The following is a 26,825-nucleotide window of genomic DNA, read 5'->3' on the forward strand; positions in this document are numbered from 1 at the left end:
AACAATAAAACAATATAACATTGAAACAATTCTATCATTTTATTTCATACCTCAAAAGAGACAAAAGTATAAATTATTTAAGCAAATCCTAAAAGAGGTATGATAAAAAGATAAAATTACCTTTGGTGCAACCTTGAATTTGGGCAAACATTCTAAACAACTTTAAATTATGTATTTTAACATATTGAGTATGGAGTCCCCAATGAACTTTGGCATTGATTGTATGACATGGGAAATGCTTGCAAAGAACCTCCCAGTATGACATATCTGCATTAAAGAAATTGCTGTGCTCTTTAAGCAAAGCAGAATTTCATTATCTCAAAAGCAATTTGAGTTGCTCAAATTTAGGGACATCTTCTCTCCATATGTTAGTATGGACTATTTGTGCCTGACCTGTTTTAAAGTATTCTAAGTTCATAGCAGTCTGATCAGTAACAGTTAAAAACACCATTACTTGACTCCAACAAAGTGATGTCATTTTGGTCCACTTCAAGAATGAAGGACAGCAACTGTAAAGGTCTAGGCTAGCTCCTCTGAAGGGCTCAGAATAAGTCCTTGTCAGGATAAGCAAAAGTCATTGCCCCATGCTGGGTGCCAAAATATAAAGTTCTTGTTGTCTCTCAATTGGAATCCTTCTCTGGGAGGAGATCTCTTTTCTGTTTAATCTTTTCTCTGTGAGCAGGTTTCTTGGGAGCTCTGAATCTCCTCCAGCTCTTGTCCTTCCCCAATCCAGAATGCTTGTCCAGGCCCAATGTTGTCTTCTTTTATCCTCCCCGAGAATGGGAATGTGAGAACTCAACAGGGCTTGGGAAAATACTTCAATCAATGAATTTGCTCCTCTTAAAGGTGCAAACTTCTTTTAAACATGTAAACTCTCCCCCAGAAGTCCAAAGGTGTAAAATCCCTTCAAAGGCCTGAACCAAAGGTGTGAATTCTGAGCCAGAGAATTGTTTAGACAACCTGAGTTCTCACCTTGTAATCCTAACAAGCAACCGATCACAGGCCATTTACTTTATGAAGTTCAAAGACAGAAAACATATTCCAAAGCAGAACAGCATATTCAACAGCAACATTTTTGTCACTGCAGCAATATATTATTTCAGAAGAATCAGGAATGAAAAATTCTATGTGGAATGTGAAAAGGGAGAAAAAGATCAATAGAGAGAAAAAATAATCTTCCAATACTATACTAAAATCTTTAAATTTTTGGTTCATGATAAAGAACTAATGAGGCACCCAGAAATTTGAAAATGAATAGACAAAGTGCTATACAAGTATGATGGAATATTAGTGTGAAGTAAAAATTGCAAAAGTCAAAAAACATTGCAAGATTTCTGTGAATTAATAAAAAGTGAAATAAACACAAACAGAACAAAACATTTACAAAAAAGTTAAAATAAATGAAAAGATCACTAAAATTAAAGTTAACACTTGAAAAGCCAATAATTTCCCAGAATATATTTCATATGTGTACATGTGTATATGTAAATATATATGAATATGTATATGTATGTTGTATATATACACATAAATGTGCATATAGGTGTATGTAATTGTATGTTTATGTACATGTTAATATGTAATATTTTATATATATATATTAAATTTCATATAGTCAAACATTTTATATTAAATATATTAATAACTTTTCTATAATATTATCTTTCATATATACATATTCTCCTGGACAGTCACTGACTTTTCAAATATTGAGTTCAAGTTACTTTTAACATTCCTTTATGTATACATATATATATATATATATTTATATATATATATATAAGATATATGTATGTTTCATGTACAAATATACACACATACAGATACATATATGCATATACATAGTTTTATTAAGGTTTTATGTATATATATGCATGTATAATATGCATGTGTATGTATACATATATATTATATATCTATCTATCTAATACTCAAAATTACAGTCACTATTAATTTCTCCTTTTTCTTTGCTTTATTTTACTTACCTGGTTTTCTTTATAACAAAGGAAGCTTTAAATCTGAGGATAGAGGAATGATAAAAAAGATACATCCAGGAAAAAAAAAATTCCAAGGAAAATCATATGGAGGGAGGGAGAGAGAGTGAAGGAAGAAGATAGTAAGGGGGGAGGAAAGGAGAACTTTTTTTGGAGTGTCTCTGTTTAGTAATGCTTATAAGCAATAGTTGTGTGATTATATGCCTGGGAAAAAGTCACTTATTACTGATGCATTATTGTGATGTAGAGGAAATCAACAAGATTGAACTTCTCTACTACTTAAAAAGGAGCAAAAGTTTCAGCAATTTTCAGCAAGTTGCAAAATATATGAATAAAGATTTGGTATGCATGTACTATCTGAGGCCCAGCACAGCAAAATGTTCTTTACCAATATTTGGCAACCAGGGGACAAACATTTTTGTTTAACAGCAACTGACCTTTTCTCCAAGACAAACAAGTACTACAAGCTAGAATCAATGTATTAATCTTCCAAATCACTGAAGTAATATTTGTTAAATATATTGGTAAGACTTGACTAGGGGAAATACTGTATGTGTTGTAGAAATTGAAAAAAAATAAGGTAGAAAGAAAAATTAATCTCTGCCATCTGTATTCTGAAACCCCAGAAGAAATGCTTAGTATGCTTTTTCTTGGTTATATCATTCTTGTAATTCTTGACTGTTATTCTTAATTGAACTGATTAAAAGCCATTATATGGGCAGTCTAGGCCATGGTGTGATGTTAGTGAACATCAGGGAGAAAGTAACTTCAACCCTTGTTACACCAAAGCAATTAAAAATGTAATCAACTTTGAAAAGTAAAGGTTAAAAAAAAAGAAGCAAGATGAGTGAACATAAGTCTCTTTAACTAAATAGTCTGGCTAGAAAATGTCACCAGAGATGTCTCAGATCCAGATAACCTTAATGGAATTCCAATTAAAGACATTAGAAGGAAAATAGTGTGTTAGAGAGGAGATTTTTTTTCTGATTGATCATTTCTTACAAAATCTGCTTGATTTTTATTTTTTTCTTACAAAAACACAATGTAAAAGTTGAAAAAAAAATAAAGCCACAAAATACTAGAGTGGAAATTTCCATATCATAGTTATACAGAATGCATAACAAGGAGAATATTAGTAATGTCCAGATGCACATAAATCTACAGGGATGCCTGTTGCCAACAGCAAAATGAAAGGAATGATGATGCCAGTCACATCCAATAGACTATGTTAATGCTTTTCAAACAGTTCTTTCAAACTCAGAAATAGTGCTCATTAATAATGGATACTACTATATGAAGGAAAATGAATTTTACCTACAAAATTGATAGAATTCATTGTTCATTGCCCAACTCCTCTGAAGAACTGGAGAGGAATAGGTGATGATGATAAATGACAGTCTCCAAGATATTGCCCACATCATTGCAAATCTGTTAAAGTAATTGTTTCCTTTGCTTTATGTATTTACATTGCAAACATGGTGTTCAATGTGATGCCCTTTCTTTTCCCTTGTATTTACTATTTCTCTTACTCTGGAACCCCTACCTCCAGCCCAACCCCCAATTTCTTCCTTCTCACAACTTTTGACTGTCATTACAAAGTTTTGAGTAATTTCTCAAGCTTGCAGAACTGACTTGAAAGTCTGATGGTGAAATCATGACAGATCCCGCTCCCCTTTCTCTTTTCCCCCTTGAAGTTGTTCAAGCAGCTGTCAAGAAGGTGGGCCTATGGATTTGCAGATATATTTTTGAGATTCACAGAATGTAAACTCAAATATGAGAAGGGAAGAAATATCTTTGCTTTAGAAAGGTTACCAATTCCATGGAAATTAATTTCCTAATATACCACTTTCTTTGGGTAAGCATCTAATTATCTCTCACTGATTCAGAAGCCATTTGGAGTGACGTTTGTATATGGCCTGAGTTTTTTTAATTATTTTTTTCATTCCTGTGAATATTCCATTTATTCTACTGAAATTAAAAAAAAAAAAAAACGTTACATTTCTTTAAAAATAAATGGAAACTATCCACATAGAAATACTCAGGATGCAATCTACAACTATAATCAAAAAAATCTGTTGATATTGCACTCTTCCTTGATTATAGAAGTGCCTATTAATATTGAAGAGGGATAAAACAGATTATATGAAAAAAATATATATATATAAAACTGAGGATTTAAAAGGAAGTTTAACTTTGGTGCCAGAATCACTTTTCTATTTGCAGACCAACATCAGACCTAATAGTTTTTCCTATTTGATTGATGGAATTTTTTCTACTATAAGGATTAATTTGACAACTCAAAAGTTATATGTACATATATGGAACTGAATCAAATTTATAAGTGTGAAGTCGTTAACCCAATTACATAAAAACAGATGATGCTCAAAAGAAGAATTTAAATATATTGATAGCCAAAAAATGCTCTAACTTATTATGATTAGAGAAATACACATTAAAACTGGGGTACCACCTATCAGATTGGCTAACATGATTGAGAGGGAAAATGACAAATATCTGAGGGGACATGAGAAAATAGGGGCTGTTGCTTAACTTACAAACTTGACTTACCATTCTGAATAACAGTCTGAAAGTAAAAATATTCATGCTTTTTGACTTAGCAATAACATTACTAGTTCAGTATTACAAAAAAAAATGATATGAACAAATATGTTTATATTATCTTTTTTTTAATGGAAAAGGATTAAAAACTGAAGATATGTCAATCAATTGAAAAAGATCTGAACAATGTGGTTTATGATTGCAATTAAATATTTTAGTTTTAGTTTATTTTTTTTTAAATTTGGTTTTAGATCAATATTAAAAAATAGCAAGCAAGAAAATATTTCAGAAACTTTCAGGAAATTTAAAAGGCTTATGCATAGTTAAATGAGCAGAGCCAAGATGATCAAAGTTGAAAATTAGCTATTCTGTGGGCAGAGCCAAGATGGCAGAGAAGATATACGCAAATTTGTAAGCTCCCTTCTTCCCTCAATACCAACTAGTTAAATCAGCCTCAAAAATAATGCTGGACTGATAAAAACCACAAGGATTAGAAGCACAACTTACCAGCTGAAGAGAATCTGGAATTTCAACAGAAAAGGTCGATTTTGAGGGGAAGAAAAAAAAGATCAGCAAAGACAGGATTAGGTGCTACTACATTATGCCAAAGAGGCTGGGGAAAACTCTGGGATCAGAGAAGCCACTGACAGAGGAATCTGGCATAATCTGAGAGCTTTACTCTGCTTATAAGACAGCAGATCAGAAGAGAAATCAAAGCCATTTTAAAATATAAAGCCAAATCATAGAACCACCCCAATCCGGAAGTGATCTAACACTAATCTCAGCACAGCTGTGCAGGCATCTTCTGCTGCCTGGGGCTTCTCCTTGGGGTAGTCAAGAAGCTGAACAGCAGGGGACACATCCTGGGACAGTCTCTAATCCACATAGTGTGGGGCTCAGCCAGAGGCAGTGAAATTGTAAGAGTAGCAAAACTCCCACAGCAGCAGAACTCCCAGAGCAGTAGAACCTCCTCAGCAGGGACCTTTGTTTCTGGGCAGACACTTCTGGTTTAAAGAACATTTAGCGCCAATGTTATGTAAACTATTTGAAAAAATAGGGGATGAAGTAGTCCTACCAAACTACTTTTATGACACAGACATGGTACTGATACTTAAACCAGGTAGGTTGTAAACTGAGAAAGAAAACTATACACCAATCTCCTTAATGAATATTGATGCTAAAATCTTAAATAAGATATTAGCAAAAAGACTTCAGAAAATCATCCCCAGGATAATACACTATGATCAAGTAGGATTTATACCAGGAATGCAGGGATGGTTTAATATTAGGAAAACTATTACTATAATTGACCATATTAATAATCAAATTAATAAAAAGCATATGGTCATCTCAATAGATGGGGAAAAAGCATTTGACAAAATCCAACATCCATTCCTAATAAAAACACTTGAGAGTATAGAAATAAATGGACTATTCCTTAAAATAGTCAGGAGCATATATTTAAGACCTTCAGTAAGCATAATATGTAATGGAGATAAACTGAAACCTTTCCCAGTAAGATCAGGAGTGAAACAAAGTTGCCCACTATCATGATTACTCTTCAACATTGTTTTAGAAATTCCAGCCTCAGCAATAAGAGTCGAGAAAGAGATTAAAGGAATAAGAGTGGTAATGAGGAAATCAAACTTTCACTCTTTGCAGATGATATGATGTTATACTTAGAAAACCCCAGAGAATTTTTTTTTATAATATTATCACTTGTATTCATTTTTTCCAAATTATACCGCCCCCTCCTTCCACTCCCTTCCCCCGATGACAGGCAATCCCATACATTTTACATATGCTACAATATAACCCAGATACAATATTTGTGTGTAAATATCATTTTCTTGTTGCACATTAAGTATTAGATTCCGAAGGTATAAGTAACCTGGGTAGATAGACAGTACTGCTAACAATTTACATTCACTTCCCAGTGTTCCTTCTCTGGGTGTAGTTATTTCAGTCCATCATTGATCAATTGGAAGTGAGTTGGATTTTCTTTATGTAGAAGATATCCACTTCCATCAGAATACATCTTCATACAGTGGAAATCTTCAACATAAAGAAGATCCAACTCACTTCCAGTTGATCAATGATAGCTTCTATATGGATAGAGAGCAGACATTAAACCCTGAGGAGACTAAAAACAGACTGTCCAGATGAATCACCAAAGGAGGAAATCATCTAGTCCTCAACCTACAAGACTCTCATAGAAGAAATTAAAAAGGTTCTCACAAGAGAGCTGGGAAATAAATGGGAAAAGGAAAAGGAAGCTTGGCAAGACAGTCTAGATAAGTCATCCCATGCATTTAAAGATAAGAGTTGATAAAGAAATCAAATCCCTAAAAAACAGAATTAGTGAGTTGGAAAAAGAAAATAGCTCTCTAAAAAATAAAATTGGTAAAATGGAAAAAATTACATAGAACAAAACAATTCACTTAAAAACTCAATTGGACAATTAGGAAAAGATATTTTAAAAGTGAGTGAAGAAAATACTTCATTGAAAATTAGAATCAAACAAATGTAATTGAATTACGTGAGGAGACACCAAGAATCAGTCAAGCAAAAACAAAACAAATTAAAAATAATAATAATAAAATAAATAAATAATTACACAGTGGGAAAAAAAATGTCAAATACCTTCTTGAGAAACCAACAGACCTGGAAAATAGATCCAGGAGAAACAATCTGAGAATTATTAGACTCTCTGAAAAAATATGATGAAAAAAAAATATGATGACACTATTTTCCAGGAAATTATCAAAGAGAACTGCCCAGAAGTTTTAGGAATAGAGGGTAAAATAGAAATCGAAAGAAATCATTGATCACCTCCTGAAAGGGACTCTAAAATCAAAACACCAAGAAATATAGTGTCCAAATTCCAGAACCATCACATGAAGGAAAAAATACTACAAGCTGCTAGAAAAAATCAATTCAAATATAGAGGAGCCACAATAAGAATTACTCAGGATCTAGCAGCATCCACATTAAAGGATCAAAGGTCCTGCAATATGATATTCCAAAAGGCTAAGGAACTTGGTATGTAGCCAAAATGAGCATCTTTTTTTTTTTTCAGGGAAGAAGATGGAAATTCAACAAGATAAGTGAATTTCATCTATTCTTGATGAAAAAAAAAAACAGATCTAAACAATAAGTTTAATCTACAAATATAGAACTCAAGAGAAAACTAAAAAAGTAAAAAGAAATCTTGGGAACTATATTTTTTATTATAAAGATATAGGAAGAACATATGTATATATTGTTCTAGAAACTAGAGGTGGAAAGGAAATTGTACCCAGAAAAGGGTAAAATTGGGATACTACATCTCACGAAGAGTCAAAGGAAACCTATTATATCTGAGAAAAAGAATGGAAGGGGATGAATATAGTCTGTATTGTACTGCCATCAGAATTGGCTTAAAGAGAAAAAATATTAGACATATTTGATTTATGGTGCAATTTCTTCCACCTTATTCAAAAGTGGGAGGGGAAAAGTGAAAAGGGAAGGAGTAAACTAAGCAGTAGGGAATACAGAAAATTTGAGGAAAAAAGATAAGATAGGAAAAGAAACCCTAAGGTGGGGGGAGGGATACTAAAAAGGGAGGGCTGTGAGAAGCAAGTGGTGCTCATTAGTTTAATACTGGGGAGGGGGATCAGGGGGAAAGAAAGGAGAAAAGCATAAGCACGGGTTAACAAGATGGCAAGTAATACAGAATTAGTAATTTTAACCATAAATATGAATGGGGTAAACTCCCACATAAAGAGGAAACTGTTATCAGACTGGATTAAAAGCCAGAATCCTACAATATGTTGTTTACATGAAATACACCTGAAGCAGGTTGATACATACAGTATAAAGGTAAAAGGTTGGAGCAGAATCTACTATGCTTCAGGTGAAGTAAAAAAAAAAAAAATAATGAGAAGTAGCCATGCTGATCTCAGATCAAGCAAAAACAAAACTTGTTCTAATTAAAAGAGATAAGAAAGGACACTATATCTTGCTAAAGGGCAGCACAGATAATGAAGCAATATCGATACTAAACATGTATGAATCAAGTGGTGTAGCATTTAAATTCTTAAAAGAGAAATTAAGAGTGCTGCAAAAAGAAATACAACAAAATTATAACAGTGGGAGATCTCAACCTTGCACTCTCAGAATTATATAAATCAAACCATAAAATAAATAAGAAAGAAGTCAAAGAGGTAAATAAAATGCTAATAAAATTAGATATGATAGATCTTTAGAGAAAACTAAATGGAGACAGGAGTACACTTTCTTCTCAGCAGTTCATGGATTCTATACAAAAACTGACCATATATCAGGAAATAAAAACCTCAAACTTAAATGCAGTAAAGCAGAAATAGTAAAAGCATCCAAATTCAGACCAAGATGCAATGAAAATTACATTCAATAAAAAGCCAGTGGAAAATAGACCAAAAATAATTAGAAACTAAATGATCTCATATTAAAGAATGATTGGGTGAAACAGCAAATCATAGACATAATTAATAACTTCACCCAAGAAAATAACAATAATGACACGCCATACCAAAATGTGTGGGATACAGCCAAAGCAGTAATAAGGGGAAATTTCATAACTCTAGAGGCCTACTTGCATAAAATAGAGAAAGAGAAGATTAATTAATTGGGCTTGCAACTAAAAATGCTAGAAAAAGAACAAATTAAAAAGCCCCAGTCAAACACTAAACTTGAAATTCTAAAAATAAAAGAAGAGATCAATAAAATTGAAAGTTTAAAAAAAAAACTATTGAATTAATTAATAAACTAAGAGTTGGTTCTATGAAAAAAAAAAAAACAACAAAATAGACAAATCCTTAGTAAATCTGACTAAAAAAAACAAAAGAAGAAAATCAAATTGTTAGTCTTAAAAATGAAAAGGGAAAACTCACCACTAATGAAGAAGAAATTAGAGCAATCCTTAGGAGTTACTTTGCCCAACTTTATGCCAATAAATTCTATAATTTAAATGAAATGGAAGAATACATTAAAAATATAGCTTGACTAGATTAACAGAGGAAGAAGTAAATAGTCTAAATAGTCCCATTTTAGAAAAATAAATGGAACAAACTATTAACCAATTCCCTAAGAAAAAATCCCCAGGACCAGATGGATTTACATGTGAATCCTACCAAGCATTTAAACAACAATTAACTTCAACGCTATATAAAGTATTTGAAAAAATGGGGATTGAAGGAGTCCTACCAAACTCCTTTTATGACACAGACATGGTACTGATACCTAAACCAGGTAGGTTCAAAACTGAGAAAGAAAACTATAGACCAATCTGATGCTAAAATCTTAAATAAGATATTAGCAAAAAGACTTCAGAAAATCATCCTTAGGATAATACACTATGATCAAGTAGGATTTATGCCAGGAATGTAGGGCTGGTTTAATATTAGGAAAACTATTAGTATAATTGACCATATTAATAATCAAATTAATAAAAAGCATATGATCATCTCAATAGATGCAGAAAAAGCATTTGATAAAATACAACATCCATTCCTACTAAAAATGCTTGAGAGTATAGGAATAAATGGACTATTCCTTAAAATAGTCAGGATCATATATTTAAGACCTTCAATAAGCATAATATGTAATGGAGATAAACTGGAACCTTTCCCAGTAAGATTAGAAGTGAAACAAGTTTGCCCACTATCAACATTACTATTCAATATTGCATTAGAAGCACAAGCCTCGGCAATAAGAGTTCGGAAAGAGATTAAAGGAATAAGAGTAGGTAATCAGGAAATCAAACTATCACTCTTTGCAGATGATATGATGGTATACTTAGAGGACCTCAGAGATTCTAAGAAAAAGTTATTAGAAATAATACATAACTTTAGCAAAGTTGCTGGATAGAAAATAAATCCACATAAATCCTCAGTATTTTTATATATCACCAACAAAATCAAATAGCAAGAAATACAAAGAGAAATTCCATTCAAAATAACTTGATAGCATAAAATATTTGGGAATCTATCTACCAAAGGAAAGTCAGGAATTATATGAGCAAAACTACAAAACACTTTCCACGCAAATGAAGTCAGAATTAAATAATTGGAAAAATATTGCATGCTCTTGGATAGGCCAAGAGAATATAATAAAGATGACAATACTTCCTAAAGTAATCTATTTATTTAGTGCCATACCAATCAAACTCCCAAGAAACTATTTTAATGACCTAGAAAAAATAACAACAAAATTCATATGGAGGAACAAAAGGTTGAGAATTTCAATGGAATTAATGAAAAAAAATCAAATGATAGTGGCCTAGCTGTACCTGATCTAAAACAATATTATAAAGCACCAGTTACCCAAACGATTTGGTACTGGCTAAGAAATAGATTAATTGATAAATGGAATAGGTTAGGTTCACAAGACAAAATAGTCAATAATTATGCCAATCTAGTGTTTGACATAGTTTGACATATTCAGAGATCCTAACTTTAGGAATAAGAAGTCACTATTTGACAAAAACTCCTGGGAAACCTGTAAATTAGTATGGCAGAAATTAGGCATGGACCCACACTTAACACCATATACCAAGATAAGATCAAAATGGGTCCGTGATTTAGTCACAAAGAATGAGATCATATATAGATTAGAGGAACATAGTAGGATAGTTTACCTCCCAGACTTGTGGAAGAGGAAGGAATTTGAGGCCAAAGAAGAACTAGAGATTATTATTGATCACAAAATAAAAAAAAAAATTGATTACAGCATATTGAAAAGCCTTTGTACAAACAAAACTAATGCAAACAAAATTAGAAAGGAAACAAACTGGGAAAGCGGTTTTCCATGTAAAGTTTCTGATAAAGGCCTCATTTCCAAAATATATAGAAAATTGACTCTAATTTATAAGAAATCAATTCTCCAATTGATAAATTGTCAAAGAACATGAACAATTTTCAGATGATGATTCCACTCATATAAAAGAGTGTTCCAAATCACTATTGATCAGAGAAATGCAAATTAAGACAACTCTGAGATACTACTATATACCTGGCAGATTGGCTAAGATGACAGGAAAAAATAATGATAAATATTGGAGGGGTTGTTGGAAAACTGGGATATTGATGCATTGCTGCTGGAGTTGTTAATGAATCCAACCATTCTGGAGAGCAATCTGGAATTATGACCAAAAAGTTATCAAACTGTGCATACTCTTTGAACCAGCAGTGCTACTACTGGGCTTATATCCCAAATAAATACTAAAGAAAAGAAAAAGACCTGTATGTGCCAAAATGTTTGTGGCAGTCCTTTTTTATAATGTCTAGAAACTGGAAAATGAATGGATGCCCATAAATTGGAGAATGGTTGGGTAAACTGTAGTATATGAATGTTATGATATATTATTTTTCTGTAAGAAATGATCAGCAGGATGAATACAGAGAGGCTTGGAGACAATACATGAACTTATGCTAAGTGAAATGAGCAGAACCAGGAGATCATTATAAACTTCAATGACAATACTATATGAGAATATATTCTCATGGAAATGGATATCTTTGACAAAGAAAAGATCTAATTCATTTCCAATTGATCAGTGATGGACAGAATCAGCTACAGCCAGAAAAGGAACACTTGGAAATGAGTGTAAACTGTTTGCATTTTCGTTTTTCTTCTCAGGTTATTTTTTACCTTCTGAATCCAATTCTCCCAGGGCAACAAGAGAATTGTTCAGTTCTACATACATATATTGTATCTAGGATATACTATAACATATTTAACATGTATAAAGACCGCTTGCCGTCTAGGGGAGGGGGTGGAGGGAGGGAAGGGAAAAGTTGGAACAGAATTGAGTGCAAGTGATAATGTTGTAAAAAATTACCCAAGCATACATTCTATCAATAAAAAGTTATAATAAAAAAAGAAAATGCAACAATAGGAATAACAATAAAATGACTTGCTAAAGAAACTGCTGAGGTTTGTAGAAGAATTATACTTGGGCTACACAAAAATGCTCCTTTAGAGGAGATAATAAGATGCTATGCCACAGTGGGCATGACTGATTTTTATTCCCAAGCAATGATGCAGAACATGGGAAGACGGGGTCCCTTTTAGCAAGAGACTTACAGAGAGGCTCGTCAATGCTTTCAATGTGGTAAAGTAGGGTATCTGAAAGCTCAATATTGGCATAGAGATAGAGTAAGAAGACAAGGTGGGAGGGCGAGATTCAAAACCCCATACCAAAAGGCTTCTATTGGGCCTCCAAATGTAGATTGACTCAGAGAAATGAGAGGCAGGGCCCAGCTCCAGGGACCCAAGCAAAAAAAGGGGGAGCATGATGTCAGTTGATGTTACACCCAGAGTCTTTACAAGTTCAATATTCAGACATGATCTATAAGACAAGAAGCAATCAGATGGGAAAAAGGGATTGCAATTAGGGAAAATAGGGTTGTATGCAGCTTGAACTACAGAGATATCCCCTGGAGAGGTGAAATTTGTCCCTGTTGGGCCTATGGATCCTTTGCCTCCAGGCACAATAGCTTGACCATTTCACCTCCTGAGAATACTTACAAAACAGTGTACATCCATACACTGATTTGGGAAACTGGAGAGTGTGTTGATAATATCCCAGTCACTAATACAGGTTATTTATCAAGCAGGAGAAGTAGTAGCATCAGGTTTACTGAAACAGACTCCTAATAGGCAACCTGGTGATAGTTGCCCAGATTCTGACTCTAGGCAGCAGAATCTTGGAATATTAATGACTGCAGCAGTTACAGCTGACCAATCTATGCTCACTATCTATATAAATGGCATACCATTAGAAGGGTTGGTAGAAAAAAGGTATAGATCGTACAGTCATTAGAAATGCCAACTGGCCCAGTCACTGGCCAAAGATTAAGTCAGATGTCTCTATGACTGGCATATAAGGATCATTAGCATCTGAAATTAGGGCTACTGCTTTGAGATGGACATTTGAAAACAAAACAGGAGTTTTTACCTCTTTTGTTATAGAGAAAATCCCCATCAATCTATGGGAAATAGACATTTTACAACAGTTAGGATTACAATTGAGTACTTTGACTTTTTAGGCAAGACTGCTATTGAAGGTCTACCTGCATTCTCACCTGTTCTATTCAATGGAAAACTGATATATCAGTGTGGATAGAATAGTGATCCTTAACAAGTGATAAAATTCAGGTCTCATTAGATATGGTACAAGAGCAATTTGACAAATGACATTTATAACCTTCTCCAAGTCCTTGGCATTCCCCTGTATTTGTTGTAAAAATGAGATCAAGAAAATAGTGAATGGAAGGAACCAGATAGGTTAACTGATTGGAGGAGATGGTTTGCTCTATCTCTGTAGAGATAGAGAAGGAATCAGATGCTTCCACTCAGCCATATTCACCTTGTACATCAGAGAGAGACAGAAAAACCTCAAAACAAAGGAGAAAACTCAGGAAACATTGGGCGGTCCCTCCTTTGACTACATGTATCACTAAAAAAGAATGATTGTTAACCCACTGTGTATGGCAGTTGACTCAGGAACATCAAAAATTGTTGATAAGACTGTTGCAGAACTTCAAAACTATCAGGAATCATTGGATTCCCTAAGACAAGATAAGAGTGATACAGGACTTCAAAATCTGCAGAAATCATAGGATTCCCTGACAGATGAAATAATTGACAATAGATTGGTGTTGGACTATTTCTAGGACTTACGGACAAGTATAATTCTTCATGTTTATTCATGTTGCTTGTAACATCACTACTAAACTGTGTTATACTATGTGCTTGTATAATACCTCCCATGTTGATGGATTTATGTATACCTGTTTCAAGTGAGACCCTTCAGAATCCCACTATCAAAATCTGATTTGACTTGCCATTTCCCTTTGGTGTTTTCATCTCCCTTCCTGAGATGTCAGGGAGGGCATGACCACCTCCTTTTTTGGGTTCTCACCTCCCTGAGAAGTCAAGGAGGGCATAACCATTTATGTTCTAAAACAAAAGAACATGGGAGATGTAAAGGGCAGGAATCCTGGAGAAAGACACTTAAGGCTCAGTATGATTGATTTAATCCTAAAACAAGGTGTTAACTCGGTAGAATTAAGATAATAATTCTCTAGTCTACATGTACTTAGTAATTAGTATAGTTCTACAAGTTGACCTATTCTACAAGACTGACACCTAAGATGATGTACTTATAATAGAGAAAATAAGAGCTAAGAGATCTGGGAGGGAGACAGACTCGAAGATAAAGACGTTTGTGGTGGCTCTCCTGCCTCCTGCATTCTTCCACTGAAACCAAGACCCATTTTGGAGGACCTCCAGAAAGCTTGCCCAGACTCAGGTAAAGGAGACAGATTGTGAAGGGGATAATAACAGACTGTGAAAGAGATAATAAAGACTTTGGACTTTATTCCTCATTATTCTTGTGGTGATTATTCTGCAGAGACCAAGGCTAGTTCTGAGACCTCCAAAAAGCTAACCAGAACATTACATCAATGAATGGGTGAGGATTGGAAAGAAGGGAGAAAATTTGGAATTCAATTTTTAAATGAATGCTACAAATACACAATGCAATATTTAAAATACATAAACACTCCAAAATAGATATTAGCCTAAAACACTTCTATGTCCTATTTTAACATTCGGTGATTCTAAAATATAGACTACAAAGCTAATTTAATTATGCACAATGAACAATATAATTTCCAAGAGCCGCAGATGTTAATGCTTGCATTCTTTCTATTCATTAAACCTATTTGTCAAATAAAAGTAAGGTCAGAAAATTTACTAATAAATAAGGAATCATAATAAAGAAGTCTTTATAATCTCAAAGAAAGTCTTCATTAAGGCATAGCAGTCTAGTAGTTCCTAGAACAATGTAAAGTATTTAATAAATGGTTGTTGACTTGACATTTTGGCAATACACCAGTGAATCAGAGCTCTTGGGAATACACTATCATGACTGGGATAACTAATAATCAAGGCTATAATGGTCAGAGGTAATCAGATTACTACTGCATTTCATTCTGAATTTCCTTTTGCAATATTTCCTTCATTTTGTAAGAAGACCAATGACATCACAGGGGAGTTTTTGATTTGTTCTCAAATTATTTTTAAATGAGGCAGAATTGCACAGAGTTGTCAACCTCACTCTCTCTTCCTGAATTATCAAAGTCCAATGGCAAAACAAAATTCAAAATGACTAATGATAGCCCAGGATGCGTTATTTGACCTTTATATCTTTAATTCTTGATCAAGCCCTAAGAAAACTATATAAAACTTGCTTCTGTAACCTTCATGGCCATTGGAAGATTTTTTTACCTCATCCACCTATTCTGGGTAAAGTCTTCAAATATTTAGGATACCTATCCCTCTAACTCACTTAATGAAAACTGTCAGTTACTATTAATTTGTTTTAATCTTTCTGATGAGAAGGTTTACCAGAGTGTTGCAATCGAATATGCTAGTTTCTTAGAGCCATAAGTAAGAATAAGGTGAACGTCAAAGGTGCATGAGAAACTCTGAAAATGGCGTTCAACAAGGCCTCAATTAGAAGTACTATTTGTCCTGATCACCCCAAATATCTATTTCTATGCATATGCTCAATATATCAACAGTTGAGGTTCTAGATCCAAGTAAATCTTCATAACTATGTGCTAGAATGAAAAAGTTTTTTTTTTTTCTGCTTCTATGTTTTCTGCTAATATATAGAGTTTAGCAAAAGAATTAACATTGAACATTGACAATGCACTAGAGAAAGAAGAGAAGTAATTTGACACAGCTTCAACTTTCTAAGTAGTTATATATGAAACAATTTTATTGTTTTCTCTTTCTATCTCATAAAGGAAAAAAAAAATCAGATAGGCTAATTGTGAAAAAGAGCCCTCACTTAAAGAGCTGTTTTTATTTTTCCTTTTCCGAGTCTTTAATTTCCTTAATGCAGGAAAGTTCTAACATAGAAACTCCCCTCATTAATATCTATTGACCATTCAATTATAATTTGTTATCTTCAATAATATTGTGGGACACCAGGGGGATGTGACCATAGTTACAAAACTAAAAGATACAAGACAGGAATTGAACCAAGGTTTTATCTACTCCAAGGAAATGTCATGTAATCACTATACAATCCTATTTCTTTCTTAAAGGGAAAAGACAATTCATTTAGATTCTTATTTTAAACAGAGGATCTCGAATACCATATTGACAATAATCTGCTTGAAAATTTCATGTAGAAAAAAAAAAGCGTTTATAAAGGAAATGACAAAATTTTAATTCTTGGAGGGAGGAAGCAAATATGCTACATTTTATTCAGAAGCAAAAGAAGAAAAAATGTTTTAAGTTGAAATTTCATTCAAATGGAATATTTCAAAAATAAATGTACATCAAATACAAATTGATTGTCACATAACAAAATAAGTTAGAAAATTATTCTTTTTATGTGAAAGTGAATCACAACCAAGGAAATGATAGAAGTTGGAAATAAATTTTATGTTAATTTACATTTTTCACCATCTTGACATCAAAATTATTCCAGAAAATTTCTCTCTTTAATGTATGTGTGTGTCTCTATGTGTGTATGAAAAGGAATCACAGAAAATGACTGAAGAAAACAATTCTTTAAAAATAGTTTTGGTGGAGAGAGAGAGAGAGAGAGAGAGAGAGAGAGAGAGAGAGAGAGGGAAACCAGGAAGTTGCCTGAGTTTTCCCCAATTTCTTTTGGAAACAGTGCTACAGTGCTACAACAAACCACTACATGGGTTGTAGAGTGACAGAACCTACAAAAATTAAGAGTAAAATAATAATCCATCTTAAGATACTTTGGAAGGACTTCAGAAAAGTTATGTCTCACCTGGGTAAAAGTGGAGCATGACCCAGCCTAGGCACAGTATGGGAAACAAAGTGTGATGTTCTTGGCCACAACACAGAGCATCAGCAGAGGCCCCTTATTCTGGATCAGTGTAACAGTAACTTAGCATACCATCTGTGAAATCTCCAACTCAAGGGCAGAAAGCAAATTGTGAGCCCCCTACCCTGACGCAATAGTTAGGACTAGGCCAGAACAACCCAGCACAATAGGAAAACTGGCAATACACCAGTACTTACCATGGAAAGCCAAGGGAAGAGTCCTTTACTTCTGCAAAGTAAAGGTACTTCTGCAAGGTACTTATGTACCTTATGCCCTAGAGGAAAATTCAATGGATTGAAAAGGAATCACAAAAATTGACTGGAGAAAACAAATCTTTAAAACAAATTTGACTAAATGGTGGAGGGAGGAATGTGCTCATGAAAACAATTCCTTAAAAATAGATTTGGCAAAATGGGAAAAAATTATAAGAGGATTGGTGAAATGGAGTAAAAAAATTCATGGAACAAACTACTCCCTTAAAAGTGAAAATAGTGTGGAAAAGGAGTTTTTTTTAAAAAAGTGAACTGAAGAAAACAATTTTTAAAAATATATAATTGGACAAGTGGAAGCAAATGACTCAATGATACATAAAGAATCAGTCTCATCCTGGCTTTTTTCAATACTGAGATTATTCAGTCCAATTCTGATAATCTTGTGTTGAAGAGAGCTATCTGCACATATGCCCATACAGACCGAATTGTGGGGACTGAATGTGGATCACAATATAATATTTTCATTTTTTGGCATTGTTTTCTTATATTTTGTTTTATTTTTTCTTCTTTTTTGATCTTATTTTTCTCTTACAATATGTTAATCAAATGCAATTCTTATATGTATATAAGAATTGCATTTGATTAACATATTGGATTGCTTGATGTCTAGAAAAGGAGTGGAGAGAAGAAAGAAAAAAAAATGGAACACAAAGTTTTGCAAAGGTGAAGGTTGAAAATTATCTATGCATATGTTGTTGAAAAAAAACTTTAATAAAAAATTCTAAAACAATCAATCTAAAAGAAAAAAATATGAGAATATGTAAAATACTTCATTGGGAAAACAACTGACATGGAAAATAGATCCTGGAGAAAGAATATAAGAATTATTGGACTACCTAAAAGCCATAATTCAAAAAGAAAAAAAAAAAAAACTGAACAACATCTTTCAAAAATCACCAAAGGAAACTGTCTTGTTATCCTATAACAAAAGGATAAAATAATCAAGAATCCATTAAGCACCTCCTGAAAGAGATCCCAAAATGAAAAGTCCAATAAATATTGTAGCTAAATATAAGCATTATCAGGTCAAAAAGAAAATACTGCAAGTAACCAGAAAGAAACAATTCAATAGCTAGGAGCCACAGTCATGATTACCCAGGATTTAGCAGCTTCCATATTAAAAGAATGGAGAGCCTGGAATATTATATTCCAAAATACAAAGCAGTTTGAACTACAACCAAGAATCAAATTCCCAGGAAAGTTGATCCTTTCCTTTCAAGAAAAAAAAGAATGATATTCAATGAAATAGGGCATTTTTAATTATTTCTGATGAAACCATCAGAGCTGAACAGATAATTTGATTTTCAAATTCCATCACCAAGAGAAGCAAAAAAGTCAATTAGGAAAGAAAAATAGTTAATTATGGGTTAAACTGTTAACATTTCTACATGATGAAATCATACTTGTAACTCTTGAGACCTGTATTTTTGCTAGAGCAGTTAGAATGACCACACATAGAGAGTGCAGGTAGTCTCACAGACAGAGATTGTGGGTGTAAATTGATTTTTACGTGATGGTATAAAGCTGAAATTAATGGTTAGAAACTGAGAGGAGGAAATTAGAAGTAAAATGGGTAAATTGTATTGCATAAGTGTCACAAAAGATCTATTACAGTAGAGGGAATAAAAGGGGAAGAGAGCATTGTTTGAACCATAATCTCATTAGATTTGGCTCAAAAAGGGAAAAAAATGTACACATGTCTTTGGGTATAAAATATCATATTAACCTATAGAGAAGTGGGGGGAAAGGGGAAAAAAAGGAAGAGAATGCAGATAGAAGGAGAAAAGACTGAAGAAAGAGGTATGAAAAGGGGAAAGAGATTTGGAAGAGAGGGCACATTAAGGGAGTAAGGGATCAGAAGCAGGTGAGAGTGGAAAAGTATAAAATATTGGCTAGCTCCCTGGAGGGACTCAGGGTCAGCCAGAGTTAGGATAAACTAAAGCCCTTGATCTTTCATGGGAGAAGTGAAGGAAGCAGACAAGCAAAATCCTGGATCCTGGAGTCCAGAGTCACCAGCCTCTCCCCTCCTCCTCCTTGCCAGATATTGTTAGCAGGTTTCTGGGCTGAAGAGTCTTACTAGAAACAGGTATAAACAAACCCTTCAGCATGGAAGGTATTACACAAGCACATAGCAATAAAGTACAGACTAACAGTGATGACTTTCCCCACAGCCAGTGCAGGCTCAATGTGAGGTAACAAACATGAATTATACATGCAAGTAGTAATATAACAAACAATATGAATCAACATGATATTATGAGAGATTTCCAGAAGTCCTAGAAAGAGGGTATGTAAATAAAAATTCACATATATGCCTCCTTCAGCAGCCAAGAGATAGTCCAAAACCAATCTATTGTCCATTATTTCATGTGTCAGAGAATCCAATGATCCCCACAAGTTTTTGAAGTCTTGCAACAGTCTCTTTATGTGTTAGGGAATCCAATTATTCCTGCAGAATCTGAAGTCTTGCAACAGTCTTATCATGTCTCAGGGACTCCAATGATTCCTGAGAGTTTTCAAGTTCTACAGTAATCTTATTATGTCTCAGAGAATCCATTGATTCCTGAGGATTTTGAAGTCCTGCATCAGTCTCATTAATAATTTTTGATGTCCATGACTCATTATCCTTAATTGCCATGCTCTTTCAGTGGTGGGCACAATCAGCGATGAAATCACCCGATGTTTCTTGGGTCTTTTTTATTTCAAGGGTCTCCTCTGTCTCTCTCCAATAGAAAAGGTGAATACTGCTCATTGGCACCCATCTAATTCCTTCTCCATCTGTAGAGATACAAGCAAACCCTCTCCCCCAAGCAGTTAAACTATCTGATCCCTTCCATTCACCACTTTCTGGATCTCTCTACATCACCTGGTGGCTATCTAAAGATAGTGAAGCTGCTCACACTGGACACTGCCCTTCCAGCAGGTTATGAAACTTCTCTGCTAGAGTCAGTGAATCTTCATCAAAAGAACAAACAAAAAAATTAATAGTATAAAAGGGAAAATTTAGAATTTCTCTAGGGTTACTTATGGCTCCCTCTCCTTTTGTTTTTGGAGAAGCATATTGATGTCTTTGTTTCTCTTCTCTACTATTGCTTGTCCCTGAGGATTGGAAGGTATGTCAATGGTGTGTAAAATCTTATACTGTGCACAAATGTGTGCAAAATGTTTAGAGGTATATGCAGGTCCATTATTTGTTTTTATTGCTTGTGGGAAACCCATAATTGCAAATGCCTGGGTAAGGAATTCAGTGACCACTCGGGCTGTCTCTTTTGCTGAAAAGGTGTCTACTACAACATGGATAAAATACAGATGACCAAAATATTTATAATGGGTTACATTCATTTGTCAAATTTCACTGGGTCTCAAACCAGGAAGGTTCTTTCCTGGAAGGGGCTTAGGAGCATGAAAAGGAAGGCAAGCTGTACAGACTTTTACTGGGCTCCTAACTTCCTCTTTTGTTATCCCAAACTGCAGACATAAAGCTCAAGAAGCCTGATAATATTTAAAATGAGATTCTTGGGCTGCCTGAAATAAAGAAGTATTGGATAACATGGTAAGAAAGTGATCTGCCTTTGAGTTTCCATAAAAAAATAGGACCTGAGGACTTCAGGGGCAGAGCCAAGATGGCAGAGACAACACACATTTCTCTCTGACTTTCTTTGCAACCCTCCCAATAATTGTGAAATCCAGCCTCTGAATTAGCTCTGGCTGGACAGAACCCACAAATATTGAGAGTACAACAAATTATCGGCAGAAGATAATTTCAAATATCACCAAAAAAGATATGTTTCAATTGGAAACTAAAGAAAGGTAGCCGGAGCAACCAGTACAAATGCTAGCCCAGATAGCTCAGAGTCCTGGGACAGAAAATTTGTGGGAGACCAGAGAAGATCTCTTTTAGTCAGAAGTAGGAGAGAGACAGCAAACCACAAAAAGTTGACCACAAATACCAATGCAGACAGAGCAGAGCCTGGGGCCACAGAAGTATCAGTGTAGTGGGGCAGAGAATTTGTGGGAGAAAGCAGAACAGAAGAGGGCTGCATGAGGCAAGTGGTGCTAATAAAGTTTATACAGGGGAGGTATATAAGGGGAAAAGAAAAGTGAAAAGGATAACCTAGGGTTAACAAGATGGCAGGAAATAGAGAATTAGTCATTTTAACCAAAAATATGAATGGGGTAAACTCCTCCCATAAAGCAGAGGCTGATAGCAGAATGGATCAAAAGTCAGAATCCTACAATATGTTGTTTACAGGAAACACACTTGAAGCAGGGAAATACATACAGAGTAAAGGGAAAAGGTTGGAGCAGAATCTACTATGCTTCAGTTGAAATTAAAAAAAAAAAAAAAAAAGCAGGGTAGCCATCCTGATCTCAGATCAAGCAAAAGCAAAAATTGATCTAATTTTAAGAGATAAGAAAAGGCATTATATCTTGTTAAAGGGTAGCATAGATAATGAAGCAATATCAATACTAAACATATATGCACCAAGTGGTATAGCATCTAAATTTTTAAAGGACAACTTAAGAGGCAGCAAGGAGAAATAGACAGCAAAACTATAATAGTGGAAAATCTCAACCTTGCACTTTATAACTAGATAAATCAAACCACAAATAAATAAGAACAAAGTTAAAGAGATAAATAGAACACTAGCAAAGTTAGGTATGATAGATCTTTGGAAAAAACTAAATGGAAACAGAAAAGAGTACATGTAGAGGGCTGAAACTCTGAAAAATGAGTGCTTGAATCAGAAAAGAGAGCACTTAAGGGTAATTACCTTTTTGATGTGAGATAATGGCTCTATATAAATATTTAGATGAGATGGTGATGTGATGGCTCCCCTCATCATTGGTGCTTGCTAATTGTTTTGGTAGTGAGATAAATGTAAGCAAGGTTTGGAGGGCTGGGGGAGAGAATTCAGAGTCACTTGGTTGTAGGACAAGTAGTAGAGAGGCTGGAGACTCTGGACTCCAGAATCCAGGATACATCTTTGGCAAACTGTGTGGCACCTTGCCTGCCTCCTTTACGTCTCCCCCTAAAGACCAAGGACTTTGATTTATCCTGACTCTGGCTGATCCTGAGGCCCTCCAGGCAGCTAGTACAGACATTATAAGCATACTTTCTTCTTGGCAGTCCATGAAACCTGTACAAAATTTGACCATATATTAGTACATAAAGATCTCAAATTCAAATGCAGAAAGGCAGAAAAAGTAAATGCATTCTTTTCAGATCATGATTCAATAAAATTACATTCAATAAAAAGACAGGGGAAAATAGAATAAAAAGTAATTAGAAACAAAATAATCTCATCCTAAAGAATGAGTGAGTGAAACAGCAAATCATAGGCACAATTAATAATTTCACTCAAGAGAATGACAAAAATGAGATGACATACCAAAATGTATGTAATGCAGCAAAAGCAGTATTAAGGGGAATTTTTATATCTCTAGAGGCCTACTTGCATAAACTAGACAAAGAGAAAATCAATGAATTAGGCACACAATTTTAAAAAGTTGGAAAAAGAGCAAATTAAACACTCCCAATCAAATATTAAACTTGAAATTCTAAAAATAAAAGGATTAATAAAATTGGAAATAAAAATATTGAATTAATAAATAAAATTATGATTTCATTCTATGAAAAATCCAACAAAGTGGATAAACCTTTGGCAAATATGATTAGAAAAAAGAAAGAAGAAAATCTAATTGTTAATCTTAAAAATGAAAAGGGAGAATTTGCCACTAAGAGGAAATTAGAGCAATAATTAGGAGTTAATTTGACCAACTTTATGCCAATAAATTTGATAACTTAAATGAAATGGATGAATATCTTCAAAAATATAGCTTGCCTAGATTAAAAGAGGAATAAGTAAATTGGTTAAATAGTAAAATAATAAATATTTTAGGAAAAGAAATACAAAACGGTATTAATCAACTCCCTAAGAGAAAATCCCCATGACCAGATGGATATACATGTGCATTAGCATATACATTAGCAAAATATTACAGAAATTCATCTCCAGGATAATACACCATGACCAAATGGGATTTATACCAGGAATGCAGAGCTGGTTCAATATTAGGAAAACTATTAACATAATTGACTATATAAATAACCAATTAAACAAAAACCAAAAGATCATCTCAATAGATGCAGAAAAAAGCATTTCATAAAATCCAACACCCATTTCCATTAAAAACGCTTGATAGTATAGAAATCAATGGACTTTCTCTTAAAATAATCAGTAGCATCTATTTAAAACCATCAGTACCACAGGAGAATGAGAGACCATTATTGATCACAAAATAGAAATTTTTGATTACACCAAATTAAAAAGTTTCTGCACAAACAAAACTAATGCAAACAAAATTAGAAGGGAAGTAACAAATTGGGAAAACATTTTTACAGTTAAAGGTTCTGATAAAGGCCTCATCTCCAAAATATACAGAGAATTGACTTTAATTTATAAGAAATCAAGCTATTCTCCAATTGATAAATGGTCAAAGGATATGAACAGACAATTTTCAGATGATGAAATTAAAACTATTTCCACTCATATGAAAGAGTGTTCCAAATCACTATTGATCAGAGAAATGCAAATTAAGACAACTCTGAGATATCATTACACACCTGTCAGATTGGCTAAGGAACAAATAATGATGAATGTTGGAGGGGCTGTGGAAAAACTGGGACACTGATGCATTGTTGGTGGAGTTGTGAAAGAATCCAACTATTCTGGAGAGCAATCTGGAATTATGCCCAAAAAGTTATCAAAATGTGCATACCCTTTGACCCAGCCATACTACTACTGGGCTTATATCCCAAGGAAATACTAAAGAAGGGAAAGGGACTTTTATGTGTCAAAATACTTGTGGCAGCCCTTTTCATAGTGGCTAGAAGCTGGAAGATGAATGGATGTAAATTATGGTATATGAATGTTATGGAATATTATTGTTATGTAAGAAATGAACAACAGGAGAAATACAGAGAGGCTTGGAGAGACTTACATCAACTGATGCTAAGTGAAACGAGCAGAACCAGAAGATCATTATACACTTCAACAATTATATTGTACGAGAATGTATTCTGATGGAAGTGGATATCTTCAACATAGAGAAGAGCTAATCCAATTCCATTTGATTAATGATGGACAGAATCAGCTACATCCAGAAAAGGAACACTGGGAAATGAATGTAAACTGTTATTTTTACCTTCTGAATCCAATTCTTCCTGTGCAACAAGAAATTTGGTTCTACACACATATATTGTATCTAGAATATATTGTAATATATTTAACATGTATAAGACTGCCTGCCATCTGGGGGAGGGGGTTGGGGGAGGAAGGGAAAAAATCTGAACAGAATTAAGTGCAAGGGATAATGTTATAAAAAATTACCCATGCATATGTACTGTCAAAAAAAAAAAGTTATAATTATAAAATTAAATAAAAATTAAGTAAACAAACAAACAAACAAACAAACAAACAAAAAAACATCAGTAAGCATCATATGTAATGGTGATAAATTGGGAACATTCCCAATATAATCAGGAGTGAAACAAGGTTGCCCACTATCATCATTACTATTCAATATTACATTAGAAATGCTATCTTCAGCAAATAACGATGAAAAAGAGATTTAAAGTAATTAGAGTAGGTAATGAGGAAATAAACTTATCACTCTTTGCAGATGATATAATGGTATACCTAAAGAATCCCAGAGATTGTACTAAAAAACTATTAGAATTAAACCACAACTTTAGCAAAGTTTCAGTATACAAAATAAATACACATAAATCAGCATCATTTTTATACATCACTAACAAAACCCAATAGTTAATGATACAAAGGGAAATTCCATTTAAAAACATTGTCAATAGTATAAAATATTTGGGAATTTATCTGCCAAGGGAAAATCATGAACTATATGAGCAAAACTACAAAACACTTTCCACATAAATAAAGTCAGATTTAAAAAATTGTAAAAATTTTAAGTGCTCTTGGATAGGTCGAATGAATATAATAAAGATGACAATATTCCCTAAGCAAATCTATTTATTTAGTTATATAATAACCATACTCTCAAGAAACTATTTTAGTGACCTAAAACAAATAACAACAAAATTCATTTGGAATTACAAAAGGTCAAGAATTTTAAAGGAACTAATGAAAAAAATAAATAAATAAAATAAAGATGACCTAGCTGTACCTTGTCTAAAACGATATTATAAAGCATCACTCTCCAAAACCAAGAAATAAACTAGTTAATAAGTGTAATAGGTTAGTTTCAGAGGACTATATTAAATAGTTCTGTGAAATAGTCAATGAATCAAATTTTTAATCTTAAAAATGAAAAGGGAGAACTTTTATCTAGTGTTTGACAATCCCAAAGACCCAAATTGTTGGTATAAGAATGTACTATTTGACAAAAACTGCTGGGAAAAATTGAAAATTAGTATGCAGAAACTAGGCATTAGCCCACACTTAACACTGTACACCAAGATAAGATCAAAATGGGTTGATGATCTAGGCATAAAGAATGAGATTATAAATAAGTTAGAGGGACATAGGATACTTTACTTCTCATACTTGTGGAGGAGGAAGGGATTTGTGACCAACGAACTAGAGATCATTATTGATCATAAAATAGAAAATTTTGATTATATCAAGTTAAAAAGTTTTTTGTTTTGTTTTGTTTTGTTTTTTAACAAAACTAATGCAGACAAGATTAGAAGGGAAGTAATAAGCTGGGAAAATATCTTTACAGTTAATGCTTTTGATAAAGATCTCATTTCCAAAATATAGAGAATTAACTCAAATTTATAAGAAATCAAGCCATTCTCCAGTTGATAAATAGTCAAAAAATATGAATAATTTTCAGATGATAAAATTGAAACTATTTTTACCCATATGAAAAGGTGTTCCAAATCATTATTGATCAGAGAAATGCAAATTAAGACAAGTCTGAGATAGCACTACACACTTCTCAGATTGGCTAAGATAAGAGGAAAAGATAGTGACAAATGTTGGATAGGATGTGGGGAAACTGATACACTGATGCATTGTTGTTGGAGTTGTGAATGCATTCAACCATTCAGGA

The sequence above is a fragment of the Sminthopsis crassicaudata genome, chromosome 4 (genome assembly GCF_048593235.1).
Source record: "Sminthopsis crassicaudata isolate SCR6 chromosome 4, ASM4859323v1, whole genome shotgun sequence".
NCBI classification, from domain to species: Eukaryota; Metazoa; Chordata; class Mammalia; order Dasyuromorphia; family Dasyuridae; genus Sminthopsis; species Sminthopsis crassicaudata.